Genomic DNA, 23,462 nt, shown 5'->3' on the forward strand with positions numbered 1-23,462 from the left:
GTCTTAAGTACAATAGTTTTTCTAAGTAGAAAGGATGTAGCCAATTGAGTGAATACCAGGATATTTACAAGTGGTTATCAATGTAACAATGAATGATATAAAGTTCACAGTTTGAACTCAGAATTATGAAACCCCATCTAAACATTGAAAATTTTCGAATTTAATTCTATATTATTTGTGCCATCTTTACCATTTAGTGAAATTACATACAGTTAAAATTGATTTCATGCTGCTTAATCACACACATACACAAATGTCTTTGTTCAAAGCATGCCATAAACACAGCAATTTGTAAATAGACAAATTTAATTAATCTAATTATGTTTTCAGAATTGAGGTTGAGTGGTTGGTATAAGGATCACTTGCTTTAAAAATTCAGGTAAAACTTTTAAATTAGCTGCATGTTGACATGAAAAAATACTAATAATAAAAAAAAAAGACATCACCCATACATGTGCACATGCAACAAAGCACACACAGACAGAACTCTAGGAAATATCATTAACTACTCAGATTCAAACAAAAACTTGCCCAAATGCCAACACACAAACAATAACACACACAGACATAAACTCAACACAAACCAACACAACACATGCCTATATGCAACAGGACACACACACATATACACATCTCTCCACACTCAACTTGCAAAACTTTACAAGTTTGTAAAATTTAGGGAATTTCAAAGAAGCATTAAATACTAAATTATTTTGGGGAGTGGAGTGTATAAAACATTTTAATTCCCTATTGATTAGTTTTAATTGATTCACATACAGCAGGGACTATCAAACGTTTCTTCTGGCATAACCCCGCATCATATGAAGAATAGAGTTACAACATGGTTGGATACCATGAAACATATATTATATATATATATATATATATATATATATATATATTAACTCTTAATATTTTTTTTTTCATCATTCTGGGGTCCTTAAATAAAGAACCAGTCAAGAACAGGGGTTGACAGAATTGCCTGATCCATTCCATAAGGTTTCTAGTCTTGTGCTTTTCTAAGAAATCAATTCATGTCATTTAAGATTACATTTTTAACTGAGATGGATGGGTTTGCCTCTTTCTAACAATCAACTCAATTCTAAGTGCAGTCGCTCTCTCTCTCTCTCTCTCTCTCTCTCTCTTTCTTCCCCAGAAAATTTGAAACATTGCGGTTTTGTTAAAAATTATCCTGTATCAAACTGCATCCCCAAGACTGGTCTTTTCCTTCAGACCTCAACAAATACTGATAACGCTCTACAAAGCCTAGGTGGGTATACAACATCGTGCTGCTGTTCCTGCACATAAAACGGTGTTGCTGATACACATACAGCCATCTTAAACACATAAAAAAAAAAGTCATTGATTAACATGAATTCTCCCTAACACACTTAAACCCTTGGTTCACAGATATGCTGTTTTCTCTCTCTACACTTTCTTTTTACTACTACTACTGCTACAGTGTCCTCCTCAGCTCCCTGGACCTAGATAATGTTTGTACCACTTCTACTTCTTTTCCTTCTCTCATCCCCCATATTCTGTTACCAATATCTCACCAATTTTATAGGAAGCAGGGTGCTGTGAAGAAAGCCATAGGCACAAACTTCTCAATTTCAAACTAATATACTTGATTACAGTTTACGAGTAAAAATGTTACTGCCAGCTTTGTTCATTTCATTAATCAATAAAACATAGGGCTGAAGTGGCCAATCAAAGAAGAGTGTCACAATTCAAATGAATGGATGAAGGGTTCAAATTCTATGTATTTATTCATTCGTTTATTTGTGATGATGGCATGCTTCAGTTCATTTAGGTAAAGGCAATATAAATACCAAATCTTCAGGGAATGTTACCTGCTGTAAACGGAAATTTTATCCGAAAAGAAATTCTTTTTTCAACCATGAAATGCTAAAATCTTCTGTGGCTCATGGAAACAGAATTGTTTTAATCATTAAAACAGTAGAAATTATAACATTTACTTACCCAACAGCATGTATCAAACTAACATGGATGTTACAGTGCATTTGACAGTGAGAACAGTGAGTACACCAGCAGCAAGTCAATAAAATACTGAAAGAGTGATCAGAGAAGAAAAGAAACCACATCAGCACAAGATATTCCGAAGAAACCTACAACACATGAAAAACAAACTTTGAAAAGATTCTCCCACCCTCTTTTTACCAAAATGAATTTAATAGAAAAGTTTTACAAACAGAGCTTTTTTTTTATTGTTTAAATTATTTTTTAAATAACATAATACAAATGAATTTTATTGAATAGATTATTTGTTTACATATAGATTTCTCTAATATACAAAATAGTTTCTACAAATAGAAACAAAAATTTAAAAAAATTAAATATATACAAACTTAGGTCAAAATTGATTTCAAAAAATATATCAGATCAAAAACAGGAACTTAAGTTTCAGTGAAATACAAGAAAATATCAATGCAACTTAATGAAAATTCTATATTGATCAAAGATACACAATTGTTTTGTTGCTTTTTTCACTGACAATACAAATAGAAATCAAGTAAAAAATATTAATAAATTATTTCACAAGGTGATTTATTTTCTGTAATTAACTGATATTTAACAAGGAAATTAATGGATAATTCAAATATTGTTCTCCCACTCTACCCATACATCTATGTATGTATGTATGTATGTATGTATGTATGTATGTATGTCCATAAAGAATATTTTTTTTTTTGTTGATGGTATTTTCTAAGTCAGTGAAAGCCTTTAGCTACAACAGTTGCCATATTTTGAAGATTATAAAAACAAATGCTTAGAAATTATCTTGCTCATATGATCTACATCTCATGCAATTAGGTTTCCAAAGAACTATTTTAAAAAGAAAAAAATTAAGCTAAGATACACACAAAAAAAATTAATGGAAAAAAAATAAAATGAATTTTAAAAGAAAGTATATGAAAAGTGAAAAAACTGTTCAAAAATAAGTGTGTTATATGAATTACTTCTATTCAATGAAGGTAGAGATGAGACAATAAAGAAATTAATTCAGATTTTATTATGAATCTGTGTTGTTTTATCAAGGATATTGTTTAGAGCTGTTCAAATATTTATAATTCACAATAACTCCTTGTTTCTAGTAGCATTCCAGATAAATCATACAAGTATAATTTTACATATATATATATATATGTAAGTATGTGTGTGTGTGTGTGTGTGTTTGTGTGTGTGTGTGTGTGTGTACATGTTTGGGTGTGAAATACAGCATGAAAATATATAAACAAAAAATTAAGGTACTAAAAACGAAACTAAAATTAAAACCTATTATATTATTATTTTGTTTTTTTTGATATATCAGAATTAAAAATATATATATGATAAAAAGTTTTCTCTATGACTTTTGATAGTTTTTGGAAATATATTTTCCTTTTGCAATTTTGTTGTTGATTTTATAATTCATTCTATATGTGCTGGGACTCAATCATAATTTGAGAAAAAGACAGGAAGATATTTCAAAATGCAATCAAGCAGAACAATAAGGTTCAAAAGATTTTTTCAGTAATAATACAGTATAAAGTTTTGTGTATATTTAGAAGTTTATGAAGAAAATTTTATCTATAAACAATATTTTCTGACAAACAAAAATAAAATTTTGCAAACAGTGCAAGTAAGACAATCCACTGGTGAAGTGGATACGGCATTGGATGACCAGCTGAAAGGTTAACAGCTCATATCTTGTCAAAGGTACAACAAATATTCCTAGTCACAAAGCTTTAACAATCAAACAAGTTCATTCTTAAACAGTTGTATCTGGGAATCAACTGAACTGATTACCTATTTTATAATTATTCCAAATTTATTTACTCCATGCAGATCTGACATCGAACTTAGATGTTTCACACCCAAACAGGTATACACACACACACACACACACACACATACCTCTAATAAATAAAAGTTCTATTCTGTAAAAGGCTCACCAGAAGGGGATACAAGAAGAAAACCAGTTAAACATTGAAATTAACTCTTTCTATTGCATCTAAATAATTTTCTGTACACACACACACACAATGTATATATGCAAATGTACGCATGTAAGAGAAAGAACTTTTTAAAATGAAATCAAGAGAAATCAAGACAATATATAAATGCACACACACACGTGTGTGTGTGTGAGAGAGAGAGATCAGAATCGATATACAGATTACGCTGGGTCATCTTCATCATCAACAACACAATATTAGGTCAGAGTGCACATAAATTTCAATGCCAAACAGTATTGATGGAATGAAGAGATGCTCAAGTATTTAAGTTAAAAAAACATTAATCAATTTGTCTCCTCAATGTTACTTGTGCAGCTCTCCACAAGACTGCCTTGCCAGTGCAGTTACACTTTGGCCCAGCAGATGGCCTTACCTTTGCTATCAGCTTAGTCTACCTTTTTCCTTTAACTTTGCTAAAACCTCACTATGGTTTCCTCTGTTGTCCTTCTCTTTGAAGGTTCAGCATGGTTCATCATAAATCTATGGTATTCATCTAATCTGGAAATACTAAGTACACACACACACGAAATATACTGGAAGGAGATAGTTTATCAGGTAAATTAAATATTGACATGAGACAAAGAATAAAATGAGTAAACAATTGTAAACCTGGGTTGATACGAGGAATAAGGTAGAAGCTGAATGGGAAGGAGAATATTCATGAGGTAAAACCAACAATTATTGTCTACATTTATTGATTATGAATACTGGGTGAGGCAAGGAAATAGACACATGATAATTCTTCAAGAGAAGGGACAAAGACGATTTCAATAGTCTAATATATTATTACTGATATTTATTCTATTAGCTCAGAGTGGAAAAAGTTAAAATTAATCTTGAGATTTGAACACTGAACTGAAGTGATTGAACTAAATATTTCAAATATAATTAAGGCCATGCTCAACTTTTACAATTAGTTCCATCAGCCTCTAATATAAAGTAAACTATGACCATATCTGCTATTAGAATCATGTTAACAATTGCTAAACAAATCTACTGAGACATCAATAAAAAAGATCATCACAATGGAAGATAAACCAACAACAATAGATATACAGTTGTATTGGAAGAGCATATGGAAGCAATGTGTAGATGACAATGGAGATGCACAATGGATAAGAAAGGAAATGGAAAATAAAAAAGAAATACAATAACACCACAAGCATGGCCCTGCATAATTAGTGAGAAATTTACCAATACAATGAAGACCACTAGTTTGGAAGGCTTCCAGGATTAATAAAGACCCCAATCTCTTGGTTAAAATTCTCAAGTCATACACATAAATCAGTAACATTCGATGAAATACTACAAAGACTAGAATCAACGCTTGGATAAAGACAAAACAATATTACTAGCCCAAAACTGCAAGGACCCTAAAAAATACAGACCAATAACTTGTTTACCAACAACATATAAAGTCCTGTTATCTCTGGTCATCAACAGATTGGGTGATCATCTGAACGATAAAGTTATCATAAAAGAAAAGACCAGAAAAGGTGTTGAAACAATATATATATATGGCTGTGCAGAACTACTGGAGACTCAAGAAAGTGAAACAAAAATCAAAGCATAGTTTGATAACCAAAACTCCTGTGACAGCATATTACACTCCCAGATATTAGAGAGAGTACTGATACTAAGACAATATATCAGCTATATCGTATAGAATAAGGATGGGGCAATAACACAGTAAGATGAAGAGAAATCTTTGAGGAAAATTCCTAATTGCTATTATATTTCTTCTGTCTGATTGCTCAACCACTGGTTGCAAATGTTATGAACAAACTACTAAACCGTTTCATCTATAAGGATGATTTTGGAAAAAAGTACAAACTGGAGAACTTACCAAATATTGTACAAGGATTCAGCATTGACATCGAAATGTGTAAGGTAGTAGAGAAATGTGCCAAACTTATTCTTTCATCATCATTATTAGTTTAAAGTTTAATTTTCTATTCTTGCATGGGTCAGACAAGATTACACTAAGGCCAAGTTTTCTATGGCCAAATGTTGTTCCTGTTTCCAAGCAAGATAATTATATCTACCTAGTCTTATCAAGCATCAAACCGTTTGGACATGGTTATATGGACAACTAGAGACAAATGACATTGTTTACAAACAACATACGTCAAGTTAAGTCAACAAGCCTGAACATGCTTATGCAGCAATCTGCAAGCAAACAATGTTGGTCATAAGAACAGTGGGGCTTTTTTGCTTACAAACAGCGCACGTGTATGAAGATGAGAAATACAAACTCACTCACACAAATATATGAGAGAGAGAGAGAGTGTGTGTGTGTGTGTGTGTGTGTGTGTATGTGTGTGTGTATGTGTGTGTGTGTGTGTGTGTGTGTGTGTGTGTGCGTGCGTGCGTGCATGTGTGTGTGTGTGTGTGTGTGTGTGTAAGCATAACTTGAGAGGTTAAGGAGTTTGCCTCCCAACTACATGGTTTCACATTCACTCCTAGGCAGCAGCACTTTGGGCAACTGCCCTATACTATCAAGTCAGGCTATCAAAAGCCTTGTTGGGGAATTTAGCAAAATAGAAACAGAGAACAAAATGTCATGCGCAAATGTGCATGTAGGGGGAGGGATGCAAACTTGCACGTGTGTTTCTGTGCTTACTTAAATTTGTCGCTTGCATTTTCGAAAGGTACAGCATTCACACAGTGTTTTGTTAGCATTTCTCTAATCAAGACATCATCCCCTTATCTTTGAAGCTTGTAGTATAAAAGATTCCTCACTTGGAAACAAGAAAGGTTTAGCATCAGGAGCATCATCCAACTGTAAAACAATGCTTTGATAATATATTTGTCTAACCCAAGCTAGCAAGGAAAAATTGATGTAAACAAACAAATGACAGTCTTTCTAAGTGTCCATCAACCTATTTCCCTCATAAAGTATTAGTTAATCTGTAGCTGTGGCTGAAAAGACCAGCTAACAATGCCCACATAGGAGGACCAAACCCCTAATCAAGTGATGCTAATGCAAATTTCTTTACCATACAGACATGCTAGCATCTCTTTCATCATCATTTAACATCTGTTGCCCAGGATGGCATGGACTGAACAGTTTGACCAGGGCTGGAAAGCTGAAAGGCTGCACCAAACTCCAGTCTGATTTGGCATGGTTTTCTATGGCTGGATGCCCTTCCTAACACCAACCACTCCAAGGGTAATGGGTGCTTTTATGTACCACTGACATGGGTGCCATTTGCATGACACTAGTATCTGCCATGACTGCAATTTCATTCGGCTTGATGAGTCTCCTTTTCAAACACGACATAATGTCCTATGTGGACATTGTTAGCTGGTCTTTTCAGCTACAGATTAACTAATACTTTATGAGGGAAATATGTTGAAGGACATTGGCTTCTGTGAAGCCCAACACTTTCAAAATGTAAATTTACCAAAACTGAAAATATCAGATTAGATTTAAACACTGAAATCAGAAAATTAGAAGAGAAACACCTATTTGTGTACTGATAGGCTAGAACTCCCAAAAATGAAGGTGAAAAATACAGAAAAAAGTACTACAGAAGAATCAGACTAATATTAAAAACCAGACTCAAAGCCAGAAAAAAAAAAAAGATGACATAAACCACTGCAAATATAAACTACAGTTACAAAAAAAAAAAAAACCCAAAGTGAAGGTAGGGAACTTTAGATTTAAGATAGAAAACCCAAAAAATTACTCAAATTCTGCATCCATCAATCTAGATTTCAAAGTTATCTACCTTACCTTTCTTGATCAGAATTAACAAAGTTAATGATTTTTCCTCTTCCCTAAGAGTATAATTTGAACCAGTTAGACATTAATACTTGACTTAACTAAGCACAAAAAGAATATATCTACCACATGCAGAGTAGAATGGACAAGGTACAAAAATACAAGTCTTACAGGATAACCATAAGGAGTCTATAAAAATTCTCCAAAGCTAACAAAGGCAAACTGTTTGCTATATTAGCAAAATCTACATTTTCTGTTCCATATTAACGGAAACAAGAGGACAAACTAGAAGGTAAATACATTTAAGATAAAGACAGATAAAAACAAACCAACAGAAAATATTAAATAAAAGATAAAACTGAATGGGAAATAAAAAAAACCTATTTAAAAAGAGAGAGAGAAAGTTTTAATTAATTAGTTTCCTGCAAGAGAGGACAGAGAAAAAAATGAGCTAATCTGAAAGCCAACAATGGTTCGGCAGATCTGTTGACTAAAGGTAAAAATAACTTAACCAATTTTGAACTACAAAAAATCCAAGGAACAAAAAAACTACCAAAATAAATAATAAACACATTTTGAGATGCTCAGTATTACAAAGAGAGATCATATGAGTAGGCTTGACAGGATAGGAAACTATATCAATTTGAAATGATTATACAGGGACTTCATCCACATCAAAACTGGAAACTAAATTATATAAACCCACACTGCATCTCTTGTCACATGATACTCCAGTAAATATCTGTCCAGATCTAAATATCCAGATAGAATCAGAGACAGAAAAATATAACTTATGTACATTGACAGACATCTCAACACTTTGCAAACAAAAGAAGCATTATTAATGATAATTAATATTGATAATTATTTATTATTAACTATAAATAATTAAATATCTTCATTTGGTGTAAAAATTTAGAGAAATGGTGAAGATTCACACACACACACACACACACACACACACACATATGTATGTGTGTGTGTGTATATAAGAAAAGAAGATATAGATAATTTAACTGAAGAGATGTACTGCCATTTTTATAGCTATTATATACTGTTGTGAAACTGACAGTACATCACCTATAGTTAAATTGATGTATCTTTTCTTATATAATGAACTTTAATTAAAAGTGAGTGGTTTAAGTTTTGTTCATATCATCACCACACACACATTATATATTATTATATTAGGTGGTGAGCTGGCAGACACATTAGCACACCGGGCAAAATGCTTAGTGGTATTTTGTCTATCTTAATGTTCCGAGTTCAAATTCCGCCAAGGTCGACTTTGCCTTTCATCCTTCTGTACTGGGGTTGATTTAATCGATTGGCCCCCTCCCCTAAAATTTCGGGCCTTGTGCCTAGAGTAAAAAAAAAAATATACAGGATGTCCACAAAGTCTGGCTACATGGAGTAAATAAAATCATAAAATAAACAATTAAATATACAAAATAATAATTTCTTAAAGTATGTGTTAATCCCCATGTACCCAGACTTTGTGGACACCCTGTATATGTTAAATACACATAATGTATATGATTTGTGTATTTTCCGGTGGCTGCAATGGCATAGCGGAGTATATAACTCTTGTGTCACTGGTGTTGAGACAACTTAGAGCCATGGACTGGTGAGATAGCTTACGCTCAATCCCATTTAGGAGTGATGGACATCAATGTTTCACCATTTTTATAGCTTATCAACACCACCTACCTGCAAAAGCAGCTTGTCCACTCATGCTCACTCAAAAATCTCTTTCAGAGAGAGGTTATTTCTAAGGAGAAATTACCTACAAACTATTACATTATTAACCTTTCCGTCATATCTTTATGGAAAGATTCTAACAAATTACAACCACAGTCCACCTTCTTTAAAAGAGCAAACAGATAAATAATAACTTTATTATCAATTTATTTATTTAAATTAAGTTTTTTTAATGAATTCTGCTTCTTGTTGTCACTCACAAATTATTGTCCATGCCAGTTCAACTGTTTTCCCTTGTGTAAAGCAACCAAAGCTTTAACACACAAGCCATTCCTCATGCTCCAATTCCATGCAAGTGAACATTACACATACAACAAATCACACTTTTTTTCTTCTTATTCTACTTTGATTTTTCTAAGACTGCTTGCTAATCTCTCTATGCAATTTACACTTCTTGCAGACATTCCATACTCTAATTCTTTTACAGGAAAAAAAAAAAATCCTTACATCTCTCTGAACATGTTCTACAAGTTACTACTATAGTCTTGCTCAAACCACCTCCAGCACAGATAATGACATCAAGCTAACTAAAATTATCTTCTGCATCCTAATGAATCATCTGAACAGTTCATTGATTTCATTGCTCCTCGTGTTAACTACTCATCTTGTGTGTCTATATTTCTATCTCCTGCCTACAAAACTACCTGCAAATCCTTCTATACTCCTACATAAGGAGCCATAATCAACTGAATTATGTTGTTGATAATTATTTTATTGACCTTATAAGATAATAAAATGTTTTTACTCCTGAACATGTTTTAATTCTAACAATGACTAATGAGAGAAAGACATTAGTCATGATCAGAATAACTTGGTACATGAAAGGGACTGTGTTATGATTATGACATGTACAGGTCTCACTGACAGTCTGGTCAGATTGAAGTAGTTGGTGGTCAGTTACAAGTCCATGTCTGGAGGTGGGAAAGACTGAGATTTTGGGGCTTAGAGTAAGGGTTGAGAGAGAACAAACAGAACGGGTGACTAGAGAGAAGGTACAGGTTGGGTGGAAGTGCTTTTTAAGTAACAAGTCAAGTAAAACAGAGACGGTTATAGGAGTGATAGAAGAGTTACAGTGAAGAGACAGTATAGGGGTATTATACAACTAGTTAGTTAAATGAAGCAGAGCCTTTATGGTTGAGGTAGAAAAGTTGGATTGGGCCACTAATGTGGGGTTATATAAATTTCCAACTCTGCACCATGTCATCCTCATCGTTTAACATCTGCCTTCCATGCTAGGAAGGTTTGCCTTCCCGTGGGTGGGACATATTGAGCAGGGCCATTCACCTGACAGAAAGAGAGTTTTATCGTTTCTTACTATGTAAAATATAAAAAATGGTCAAGTGAAAAATTTAGTATGACATTCTATTGCCTGTACCAAGTTGTTCCAACTCTGTAATTGAAACATACTGAGTTGTTTGATAGTGTTCAATATCACTCTATAATCACATATATGTATTCATTCTATAAAACCTGCTGAGAATTTACTTCTGTATTTAACAAGTATCCATTGTATCAATCTGCTTAGAAATTAAACTGTGAAAGATGAAGTACTCAACTAGGTATGGTGCAGTATCTAATCTGGTGCACTATCATTTGCACCAAATCTCTTGCCTTTGCTATATTCAGTGAAGTAACATTTAATAATGCAGATAAAGTCAATTAATGACTATTAAATTTCCTACAAAGAAAGAAGAGATCCTTTTAATAAGATATTTTTAAAATTCATTGTAAAATATGTTCTTTCCTTGATTATTTTTGATAGCAGGTAAAACGTACTCCCTATGGACATTAGATTTCAAAAATGCTAGCATTTAAAAAGAAATTTGAAATGCAATCACTTGCACATGTGTGTTAAACTAGTATGCTTTTATTCACCCACACACACACAATACATAGAACACAAACATATGTGCATGAACTACCATTTAGGCGTATTCAAACAATAACTAAAATTGCATGCATTCAATATACAATAAAGAAAATTAACAATTATGTCAGCATTGAATCAATGTAGACAAAATATGAAACTTAATGCTATAGGAGAAATGAAGGAAGTAAGCAAGTGTCTAGAATAATGTTTGGTATTCTCATTCAGCTTTACTTAAAGGATAGTCAAAGCATTTTCTAATCATGCACACCTTTGAATTATTGCTGTTGAACACAATATCCTCGTCTACCAAAATCATGCAAGCTGTCTTCCACTGCTCTCATTTTCTATTATGTTAACATCACACCAATAAAATATTTTAAAAAAATATAGAATGATGTAAAACCATGAAATGGAATTCCAGTTTTGACAATTATCTACCATTAAATATTTCAAATATGAAATTTAGGTTATGAAGCTTAAGATGTTAATATTCTCAAAGTATATAAGACTTGTTAAATCTATTCACTTGATTTTGAGTGAAAGCTTTAAATTAAATTGAGTTAATTGGTAAGAAAGCTAATTAAAAAGTGCATTTTTTCCCCTTTCATACGATCCCAGTACACCCAACAGCTTTTCTTTCTGAACATTCTGTATTAAAACTGGTTTATAGTTTTTCCAAAAGCTTAACCCTTTCGTTACTGTATTTATTTTGAGATGCCCTGTGTTTCTTTCAATTACTTTAAATATAACAAAGAATTTAGTAAAATAACTTAGTTATCATTCAGCTAGTGTTAGGAACATAAATTGTGACTAAGGTTTGGTGGAAAATTTTAATTCAAAACTTATGGAAACAAGACATTTTTACTCAGAACCAGAGCCGGTTTCAGCTGGGTTGGTAACGAAAGGGTTAAACCTCATTCCCAAGGACATTTACTATTACAGAAAATTAATAGACAGAAAACTTAACTTTACAGTGTTTTTTAATAGGGTTCAGCCATCATAGATTAAAAATCTAGTGATAATAATCAATATAAAGATTATTCAAACTAAAATAAGTAACTAAAGAAGCTGACTAATATTAAATTTTCAAATTTTTTAAATGACACAAAAAATGTATTACATCGATCTACAGAAGAGTTGTGGGGAAAATGTGCACTACATCAAACAATATGAGTAAATGCTATTTAAACAGATAAAATTTTTATTTCAAATCTACACAGCAACATTTATAAATATGACAACTTACAATGTTTAAGGTATGACCAATCACAGAATTGGTAATGACAATCATTACAAGTCTACATTGTAAAATTATTGCTTAATACTTAAAATTCATTACTAATAATAAATATAATGATAATAATTAAGATCTAATGAGATTTTCTGAAGTAAGTCCACAGAAATATTGATTAATAAAGGGTGAATTAGAATTGTAGGAGAAAATTGAAGCAGTAATGTAATTGAGGATAAGCTAATAGTAAATGCTGCACTTTGGCCAACTACAAATTTACAACCCCATTGAATAAGTTGACAATAGATATTAAAATTTCAATTTGAAACAAAGATCACATTTTCGCCTTGAACCCAGTAAATGTTTTGAGTCATTGTGATGTTATGTCCACTTTTCATGCTGACAGCAGTTGGATATGAAATGCCACAGCCTGAGTTATTTCTGCTGTTAAAGACTGGGGCTTGTACCTCCCATTTGGCTTGGTTTCTACAGCTGTATGTCCTTCCCGTCAGCAAACACTTTGCAGAGAGTATTGTGTGCATTTTTTTCATGGCAGTAGCACTAAAGAAATTGAAGAGCCCCTGACAAGACTAGATTAAAAGGGACCTTGCAATCCTACACATTTTCTGCTCATTTTCCAATCACTTGATACTGTGCATTTGGTGCATTTTCATGGCACCAACATTAAAGAGGTAGCACTGCTCACCATTCATTTGCAGAGTGAGCATGGTGAGTTCCAACATACCACCAGCACAGTAGAAGGGGTGGGGAGAGAAATACAAGTGTAAGTGTAAAGAGAATTCACAAAAACCTAGGGTGAGTGGATTTATTCAGGAGAACTAAAGAGACAGAGAGAGAGAGAAAGGTAACCAGAATGAGTGGAAGAGTGTATGGGACAGGAATACAATGAAAAAAAAAAAAGACATTTAGGGAGTGGAAGGAGAGTTCTGGCTGGTAGTATAACAAATGAGGCCAGAATATATTTGGTGGGTGGGTGGATGGGATGAGTGAGCCTAGGTAGTCAGTTGTATGTGAAACTAGTAAAAGGCCAGGAGGTCAGTGTGAAGAGGATGATGGAGAGATGACAGATTATGAGTGATAAAGAAATATGGGAGTGAAAAAGGGATGAGCAATTGGCATGTGAGATGGAAGATGCAAGTGAGGTAGCAGCAAAAGTAAGCTTGGTAGGTTAGAGAAAGTATATTACAGCTTCTAAATGCCACCATCATATCAAGGTATGTTTTACTATGGGTTGGGTGGATCTTTCATCATTTCCTGTATCTTCAGTTTCATGAGAAACAGCATCTTTAGTATGGCCTTCACCATTTCATCCCAAGTCTCCTTAGCTTTCTACTTCTACTGTTTCCAATAGCTTAGAATGCCAATTACTTGGCACTTTCTTATACAAATATCCATCCTCTGTACACATCACATGCCCATACCAGTGTAGCTTCTTTTTCCTAATCTTTGTCTCTGGACTCACTTTTGTACTCTGGCATTCAAACACACTCACATTTACACATCCATTGAGCATGATGGCTTCATAAGCTTTCTACATTCAAGGCCCACATCTTTCTATCATGCAGTATCACAGTTCTAATAGAAGCATCAAAAAAATCTACCTGCCACTGTGGGGAAAGAAAAACTTTTATTGCAATTAGAAGTAATGGTTAAGTGAAAGTTTCCCAGCAATAAAACAGTTATTGATAGCAGATGACAGAAGCAGAGATAATACTAGTCAGTTTTCCTCAGATATGAGAAGCAAACTTGACTAAAACCATTTTCAACTGAATATAATCATATAATAACTAATTCTAACATGTTTAAGGAAAATGAGAAAAGAAAACTTAAGTTACAATGTAAATATAATATATACCTGTGTGTGTGTGTGTGAAGACAAGTGGCCTAGTGGTTAGGGTGGTGCACTTGTGATTGCTAGATCATGGGTTCAATTCCTGGACTGAGTGACAAGTTGTGTTTTTGAGCAAAATGCTTCATTTCAAGTTGTTTCAGGCCACTCAGCTGTAAATGGGTCCACCCTGTGGTGAGATAGCTTTCTGATCGGAGGAATGCTGGCCTGCTCACCTAGCCAGCCAGAGGGGAGGCATCATTCAAAAGCTAAAACAATGCAAAGCGCATTGTGACCAGCAATGTATAACAACATCTGATAGTCTGGTCAATCATATGATCACATGATTTTATATATATGTACACACACACACACACACACACACACATTTTCTATTCTCAGTTGAAATAAATAAATGTATTCAGTAATTTGAACTGAATGATGAATTCTTTTAATTATATTTACACACACGATATTAACACAAAGATCAAAAAAGACAGCAGTGAAGTGAAATGTATGAGAACACAGACACACATTTTATTTTTTTCTTATTGTTTATCAAGAGGTTATATTAATATATAAAGTGGCAACAGTGGTTGCCAAGAACCCTTGCCAGCTATTTTATTTTTCTAAATAGCTTTACTATTTATTGTACATTAGATGATTATATGTTTAAGGTTTCCTCATTTTCATAGAAATTGCTCCTGAGAGCATATAAGCATTCCTGCTGGAGGTGATGACAAGTGACAGAAACTTTTGGCAATTTGTTGTGCTTCAGAAGACACATCAAATTTAGTGGAATTGTAGTTGTGGCCACTGCCAGTGACATATGTAACATGCTAGTGATGTGTGAGGCACCCATGCTGGTGACACGTAAAGGCACTCGTGCTGATGATGTGTGAAAAGCAGCCGTGCCAGTGACACATGCTAGACGTCCAGTACAGTATGGAGTGGTTGGCATTAGGAAAGGTGTCCAGTCATAGTGACCAAACCAAAACAGACTGGAGCCTCAAGCAGTTCTCCAGCTTACCAGTTCCAGTCAAACCATCTAACCCATGCCAGCATGGAAAACAGACACTAAATGATGATGATGATGGTGTCAAGTCATTTCAGCTATGATAATGTAGAAATTATTTTGCAAATCAATGAAAATTAACAACTGTATAATTTAGAGGCTAAATCCTTTGTAAGTAAGTAATAGTGTCTGCTGATAAAGACACAAGGTTAAACTTGATAGTGAAGGGATAATAAGTTTGTATGATATCCATGTCTTCAGAAGACCATTATGAAAGGAAATGGCTTGAACTGGAGAAAAAAAAAATAATATTCAAAACCAGTATACACAACCTGCATCATTAGAATCTTAACTTTTGAAATTCTAGAAAGAGATTTTAATGGAATTTTAATAATCTTTTCCTCGCTGAACATTTTACAAAAATATAAGATAGTAAAATGCTAATTTCTTTAACAAAACAGTCTATAAAACTAAATATTAAATAGGCTTGTTAAATTATACCTAAATTAGGTATGTTGAAGAAAACCATTCTTCTCTTCCAGCAATAACCTCAAGGAAATTAGTAATGATAAGGTTGAGAAGTCCACCTGACACATACATGGTTTCAGGGCTAGTATCCTGTGGTACCTTGCATAAGTAGTAACAGAAATGAGGTTGTAAAAATGGGTACAGTAGATAAACTACTTCTCAGTTTCTACTTTTTCCTATGTTCATTGTCTGCCAATAGAAATAATTATTAATGGCTGTCCTTTGTGAAGTTCCTATAAATAAAAAAGTTACTTGTTTATTTCTTATAATTATGCATGCATATTTTGTACAGTTCTCATAATAAAACACACTGATTAATTGTATACTCTACAATAAGAGCAGTTCAGTAATTCTGGATCACCGAAAGTTAAAGGGTGAGAGTGGCTTTGGGAAGGCTGAAGTAAAGCAATACGAGGTCAAGCGGAGGGTGACTGTGTACATGGGGCCTAACTACCCATGTACATGGGCATATGACGTAGTGGTTAAGAGCGCGGGCTACTAACCCCAAGATTCCAAGTTCAATTCCAGGCAGTGACCTGAATAATAATAATAATAATAACAACAACAACAGCAACAACATCGAAAAACACCTTTGGAATGAGAACCCAAGTTTGAAATTTCCCCAAGACACCTGATGAAGTCTGGAGGGTATATCATCCAAAACGTGTTAACAACAAACAAGATGAGGACAAATATCTGTGAAATGTAAATAATGTACTCCTCTTGTGTCTTGAGAAGGGCAGAAACTGATGTTGTCATTTGTACTTTATTGTACTTTATATCATAAAATCATATTGCCAAGTATTCAATATTAATTGACATGTTTAACCCTTTAGCATTCAAATCAAATTATATTATAATTCTTATTTACTGACATTGTTTTGAATTAATTAGGCATTATCTTGTACCTTTGAGATTTTGATGATGTGATGGTAATATTTTTTAGAATGACATTGTAAGGTAGGTGTGAAAGACCCAATCAGGCTGGTTCAAACACAAAACAGGTAAAATATTTTTGTCAGGTTAAATAATCAAATACATATAACCAATATGTATTCAATATGTAGGTGCAGAAGTGGAGCTTGCTTACCAACCACATGGTTCTGGGTTCAGTCTCACTGCATAGTACTTTGGGCATGTGTATTCTACTATAGCCTTGGGTCAACCAAGCCCTGTGAGTGGATTTGGTAGATGGAAACTGAAAGAAGTCCATCACATATATATGTGTGTGTGTGTGTTTGTGTGTCTGTGTTTGCCCCCCCCCCAACCGCCACCACCACCATTGCTTGACAACCGATGTTGGTGTGTTTACATCCCCGTAACTTAGTGGTTCAGCAAAAGAAACTGATAGATTAAGTACTAAGCTTACAAAGAATAAGTCCTGAGCGTCGATTTGTTTGACTAAAAGGCAGTGCTCCAGCATGGCCACAGTCAAATGACTGAAACAAATAAAAGAATAAAAGAACAAAAGAATTGTGAAGGCAATGTAGGAGGAGCATAAACTATAAAGAACTTTTTTCTCCAGCCAACTCATAAGTCTGTTAAAATAAGACACTCGCATTACTATCAAAAAGTTTATTTAGTATAACAGAAGCAATGCATCAGGTAGTTTTTTCCCCTGTGCTGTATCTTCTGCAACCATTGTACCTCAAATCTTAAGGCTATATTTTAACTTGTATTCATTCTTTATCATGATTATTCCTACCAGTGAACCCTGTCGTCTCTCCCACACGACAAAGTAATTTCCATTCTAGTAATGCACCATCATCATTGTATTGCAGTTGTTGTACAAGCAGGGCTGAACTGTGGTTGGTCTGTGTGAACCAGTTGTTAAATTTTCCTTTTTTTTTTTTCCCTAAATAAAAAAGTGGCTGTTAACTTTCACAGCAGGTTCTTTTGTTGTAAACATTTTTACTGGAAGAAAATTTGCCTTATTTATTTCCACCATAATAATTTTTGCCATCTTTTTGCTGTAGTTGCAGTGGTGGTGGTGGTGGTGGTGGTGGTAACAATAGTTCTTTCTACAATAGACACAATAGGCTTGAGATTTTGGGGGAATGTTGCTAGTCAGTTATATTGACCTCAGTGCTTAACTGGTACTTACTTTATTGACCCCCAAAAGGATGAAAGGGAAAGTCAAGGTTGGTGGAATTTGAACTCAGAGTGTAAAGACAAATGAAATACTGCTAATCAGTTTGTCTGGCATGCTAACAATTCTGCCAGCTCACGACCTATAATAATGATAATAATAATGGTTTGAATTTTTGGTACAAGGCTAGCAATGCTTGACTGGTGCTTATTTAATCAATCCTTGGACCTCACAGAAGAAATGACAATGGACTGAGATGTCTGGTGATATGAAGTTCTTGAGAAGACCTGTCTACGTAAGTGAAATTGAGTTCTAGAAGTGCTGTGTGTCCCACTCACACTTAACAAGGAAACTTCTCACACACTCTACCACAACAGACCAAACTACATCTCTTCTCTTCCTCACATTTCCACTTCATGCACTAAGCCTACCTCCCACTCCCCAATCTTGTCCTCTTGGCCCTTTGCCAGTGTATCATTGCTCTCTGCTAGCATCCATCCTGCATGTACCACCCATGCCCCGTCTCGCTGTATCGTTGTGTATACCCAGCACTTTGCCACCATCTCTATCCTGCTGTCTCCCACACTCTCTCATTTTTTCTCCTTCCCTCAGGTTGGCTAACCATTTATTTCCTTTGTGGCAGCGCAACGGTTTCTGTCTTCATTCCTGATCTCTCAAACTCTCTCTCTCTCTCCAGCTGGGTAATCTTGTACCTCCTCTGCAGCAAGATACCTGTTTCTGTCTCTCTATAACCTTTCATCATCTGACACAAGATCACCTCCTCCAATGTCCCCTCCCCTCTCAAGAGCCTTTTTTTTTGTCTTGCAAGTACTTGGTGGCCCTATCAATGAAGCACCCAGTCCACACTGTAAAGTGGTTGGCATTTGGAAGGGCATCCAGATGTGAGTTGTCTCATTTGCCTATGACTTACTTTCAGGTGTTTTTAACACCTGGCACATTCAGAATATGGTCTCCTACACCTAAAAAGTGCAGCCAACCCACGAATTAACAACACACACACCTTGTGTATGTTTAATTTAGTTAATAATAATAATAATAATAATAATAATAATAATAATAATAATAATAATAATAATAATAATAATAAGGCACTTTGAATACAAAAAATTAAGTTCATAGTCTGCTTGTTCGAAACAAAGTACTTTGCTTATCATATTTATAAAAAAAAGCAATAACAATAGGCGTTAACCAACTTATCTTAAAATTCTTTCATTAGTTTGCACACTTTTTGTCTTTTTTTTTTCTTGTAATTTGGCAAACAAGCATTATGAATTGTCATTTGAATACTTGCTGATATAGCAAATAAACAAGGGACATGATTCAGCATCTATATCTAATCCATTTTAACTCGAGTAAAATTGAGCATTGTGAATTCTACAAAATATCTAAGATTAATGTTTAACGACAAAAATGAAGAAATGCCGGTCTCTTCATCAAAGAGATTTTAGATCAAGACAATGCATATAGAATCTTTCATTGCTATATATTTTCTTGAATTGATACAACTAGACATACAATTTTGTAAATCATAGCATGATGAATGTTATCTAGAAATATTCAGTATTCCATTTCTAAGAAACGAGTCATCATCATCGTTTAACATCTGTTTTCCATGATGGCATGGGTTGGACAGTTTGACTGAGGTTTGGAGAGCCAGCGGCTAACAAATAAATGATTTAAATAGATTTAAACACCTAGCTACTAGAAATTAAGATGGACCAGCTTTGCAAAAGACATTCTAAAGAAACAAAAATGGATCCAGAATATTCAAAACAAGAAAACATTTATCATCACTTTTTTTCCATATGCGTGTGTTAAATGTCTCCTAGAAAGTGGTACAGTACAATATAAAATAGCTTGTGTTTACTACTTTAAAAAATAGCAAGGCATGGAAAAAAACAATTAATGCACAAATATTTGAATTTTCAAATAATTTTGAACTTGAGAATTTGGTGGGAAAATGAATTACAAAAAATTAGGAAGACGCAATGGTCTGAATACAAAGGTAATAAGAATAATGCAAACAATAGAATGTTGTCTTCTCAAAGAATGCTATTAAGAAAAAGAAAAAACATTCTTATTGTGTCCAAAAGAAAATCAGGTATATATGCCAACAAATACTGTCATAAAGGGAACAATGATAAACCAAACTTAATACTTTTAACTGTTTTCCAACTAAAGTCATGCAATGGTCAATTATGGATTTCTCCCTCCAGGATAAATGAAATGTTAACAATAGACTGAAATGGCCTTGTGCCAAGTCAAAAAAAAAATCAATAGTGTCAACAAACAGGGATAGGAACATACTTTTGTTAAGGGGTCACAATGTGCCCTTAAATTCTTGTAACACATTTACTACAGCAAGGAAAAGTATGAAGTGTCACATACTCCTGTCACTTGTTTGTTTTTTGTTTGTTTTGTTCTTTTTGCCATCTTTCTATCCATTAAAATGATCAAAGATGAAAAGTGTATTAATACTCTCTCTCTCTCTCTCTCTCTCTCTTCTTTCTGCTCTTTATTAACTGTCTTTCCCACAATTAGCCTCACTTCTTTCCTTTCTGTTGCTCATTGACTTGTTCTAATTTCTTATGAATACAAAAATTCCATTGATTTTATGACTGGACCTCTAAACCTTACCCTACCCAAAATCTGAACTTGGCTAGAAAAATTCTAATCTTCCAAAAACAGAAAGAGAAAGAGATGACAAGATCATGAAAATGGCCATAACAATAGAAATTGGGGGGGGGGGGGGGTGAAGGGTTATGAAATGAAAAAGACAAACCTTTGCACAAAAAAAGAAACCTTTCCATCGACAGCACTTGTAACTCTTCCTTGCATTAAATCCACCAACACATACATTAAGAGCAGAGATACTTCTTGGTATCATATATCCGACTGCAACACACCTGTTGTCCCTTTATCATACTTTAACCTCTCATTTCCTGGAATCAAGCACCTCCCTCAATACCTCTCACCCCTCAGTTGAGGGGTTCTTGCCTTGTGAGTTACTTGGTGACCTCACAAGTGCTGGTGTCACATAAAAAAACAGGCAGCATACTGTGTAAAGTGGTTGGAATTAGGAAAGGGCATCCTGCCATAGAAACCACACCAGATATCAGAGTACATTCTTCTGACTTATAATCAGTTCCTGTCAAACTGTCCAACCAATGCCAGCATGGAAAACAATGATGATGAAGATACTTCAACCTTATGTCACATCCACTAACACACTTTAGCTGCACATATGTCTACCATTAACATACACATTAGCTGCACATATCTTCATTATCAAATCCTAAACTTCCTACACCCTGCCCAATCATTCCTTTAAAAGAAAATAAATTTCTAAGGACCTTTCATCCTGCCCACGTTTTCTCCTTGATGAATAATTTACATTTCATACAAACCATACTAACACCATTACTACTCACTGCTCTTCTTCCTCAGACAAAAGAATTTTTTTTTTTTTTTCAAATTAGCAGTTCTCAGTCTTATGCAGAACATATATTGCCTGTTAGTAAATGCAGTTTATGCTGGCATGCATGAAATATAGGTCATCATTTGTACATAAAAGAAAACATATACAGTTATCAGTGCTGTGCACTCAGTGAAACACTATTCTATAAAGTCAACAGACTGTTAAATTAAACACTATAAAATGGAAAACATTTATTAAAATTTCCACAATTTGTTAAAAATTACTTAAAAATAAAATGACCAAGTCTAACTTTATATAGAAAGTATTGTTGTGTCTAATTAATGCATAAAACACCAAAAATGTTGATTTATTAGCCTCTATAATCATTCCAAATATTTTTATATGTTTTTCCTTATTTTTATATTGTTCGTTATGTAAAAATTATGTTAAAAAGCAATATTTGGTTATAATGTTACTAGATTTCATGTAGGATGGACGATATTATAGACTCTGCATTCACAGATAAAGCAGGTTTTTAAATATGTATTTTTGCAATAAGAAGCAGTAATATTTTACAAATATTTAAAAATTTTGTCTTCTCTATCAACCACCACTGACAGATGAGTGTAAATACAAGCATTGCTTTAATAGAGTTACCTAAAAATTTGGTTATTGGATGGGCTAAGAACTGGAGACAGAGGCAGTATCCAATGACTAAAGTTGTAATATGAATATTAAAATTCATATTTCCAAATTCCCTGAATACTTTTTACACAGACTAAAAGTATTATTTTAAATACTATAAGAAATATGACAAGGGATAACAGATATTTTCCTGGAATAAGTTGATTAGGTACAAGTCAAGAGACAACAGTTATTTGTTCATAATACAGTATGCACCATTGGATGTGCAACATCAGTGAGCATGTACAACAATGTAGAAATGTGTTGAGAAAAAAGTTGGGCAGAAGAGGAATCAGATGCAGCATGCAAGAGAGAAGACTCTGTTGGTTTGGATATGTGATGCACATGAATGAAGACAGCTGCATAAAGAAGTGCTGATCACTGAAAGTGGATGGCACCTGTAGGAGAGAGAGAGACCCAGAAAGACATAGGATGAAGTGTTGCAGCTCATGGGGGAGATGAGAATGGACTAAGATGTCTGGCAATACAAAGTTCTTGAGAAGACCCACCCACATCAGCAAAACTGAGTTCTAGAAGAGCTGTGTTTTCCACCCACATATAACAAATAAAACTTCTCACACACCCTACCCCCAACAAACCAAACACATTTCTTCTCTTCTTCAAATTTTCTCTTTTTCATGCATTATGTTTACGCTTATCTTTTGCTCCCTAATCCTGTCCTCACTACCCTGCTCACTGTATCATTGCATTTCCCACCCCAATACTCATGTACCTTTGGCAATACCCTACCATTTATATTCTGATCCCTGTTCCTTGTGAATATGTCCTGGCATTTCACTACCATCTATCTCTCTCTTGCTCTACCATCCCATTTATATTCTGATCCCTGTTCTTTGTTTGCCCTGGCATTTCACCACCACCATCTCTCTCTCTCTCTCTCTTCCTCTGAGTAACTATGCATCAACTCTACAGTAACATATCTGCTTTTGTCCTCATTTTTGATCATACACACACACTCTTTCATTCTTTCTCTGACCGGGTAACAATGTATTCAGTCTTTCAGCAAGACACCCATTTTGTCTCTCTCTCACATTAACCTTTCATCAACTGGCACAAGATCATCTCCTCCCCTCTCAAAGGAACTTTGACTTGCAAGTTACTTGGTGACCCTGCCACGTAAAAATCACTCAATCCATTCTGTGAGGTGGTTGGTGTTAGGAAGGGCATCCAGCTGTAAAAACTATGCCAAAACAAACACTGAAGCCTGGTGCAGTCTCCTGCCTGTCAAA

At 34.2% G+C, this 23,462-nt stretch overlaps 1 protein-coding gene across 37 annotated transcripts in view; it reads right to left on the reverse strand.

Annotated features, from left to right (window-relative positions):
* The window catches only part of LOC106881718 (forkhead box protein P4), a 543,812-nt gene that overhangs the window by 467,947 nt on the left and 52,403 nt on the right, over positions 1-23,462 (reverse strand). For all 37 annotated transcript variants that reach the window (XM_089350188.1, XM_089350182.1, XM_089350175.1 and 34 more), the window contains exon 2: positions 1,984-2,070. The gene's annotated coding sequence lies outside the window, so the exon portion shown is untranslated. The remainder of the gene's footprint in view (positions 1-1,983; positions 2,071-23,462) is intronic.

The sequence above is a fragment of the Octopus bimaculoides genome, chromosome 4 (genome assembly GCF_046866305.1).
Source record: "Octopus bimaculoides isolate indiv1 chromosome 4, ASM4686630v1, whole genome shotgun sequence".
NCBI classification, from domain to species: Eukaryota; Metazoa; Mollusca; class Cephalopoda; order Octopoda; family Octopodidae; genus Octopus; species Octopus bimaculoides.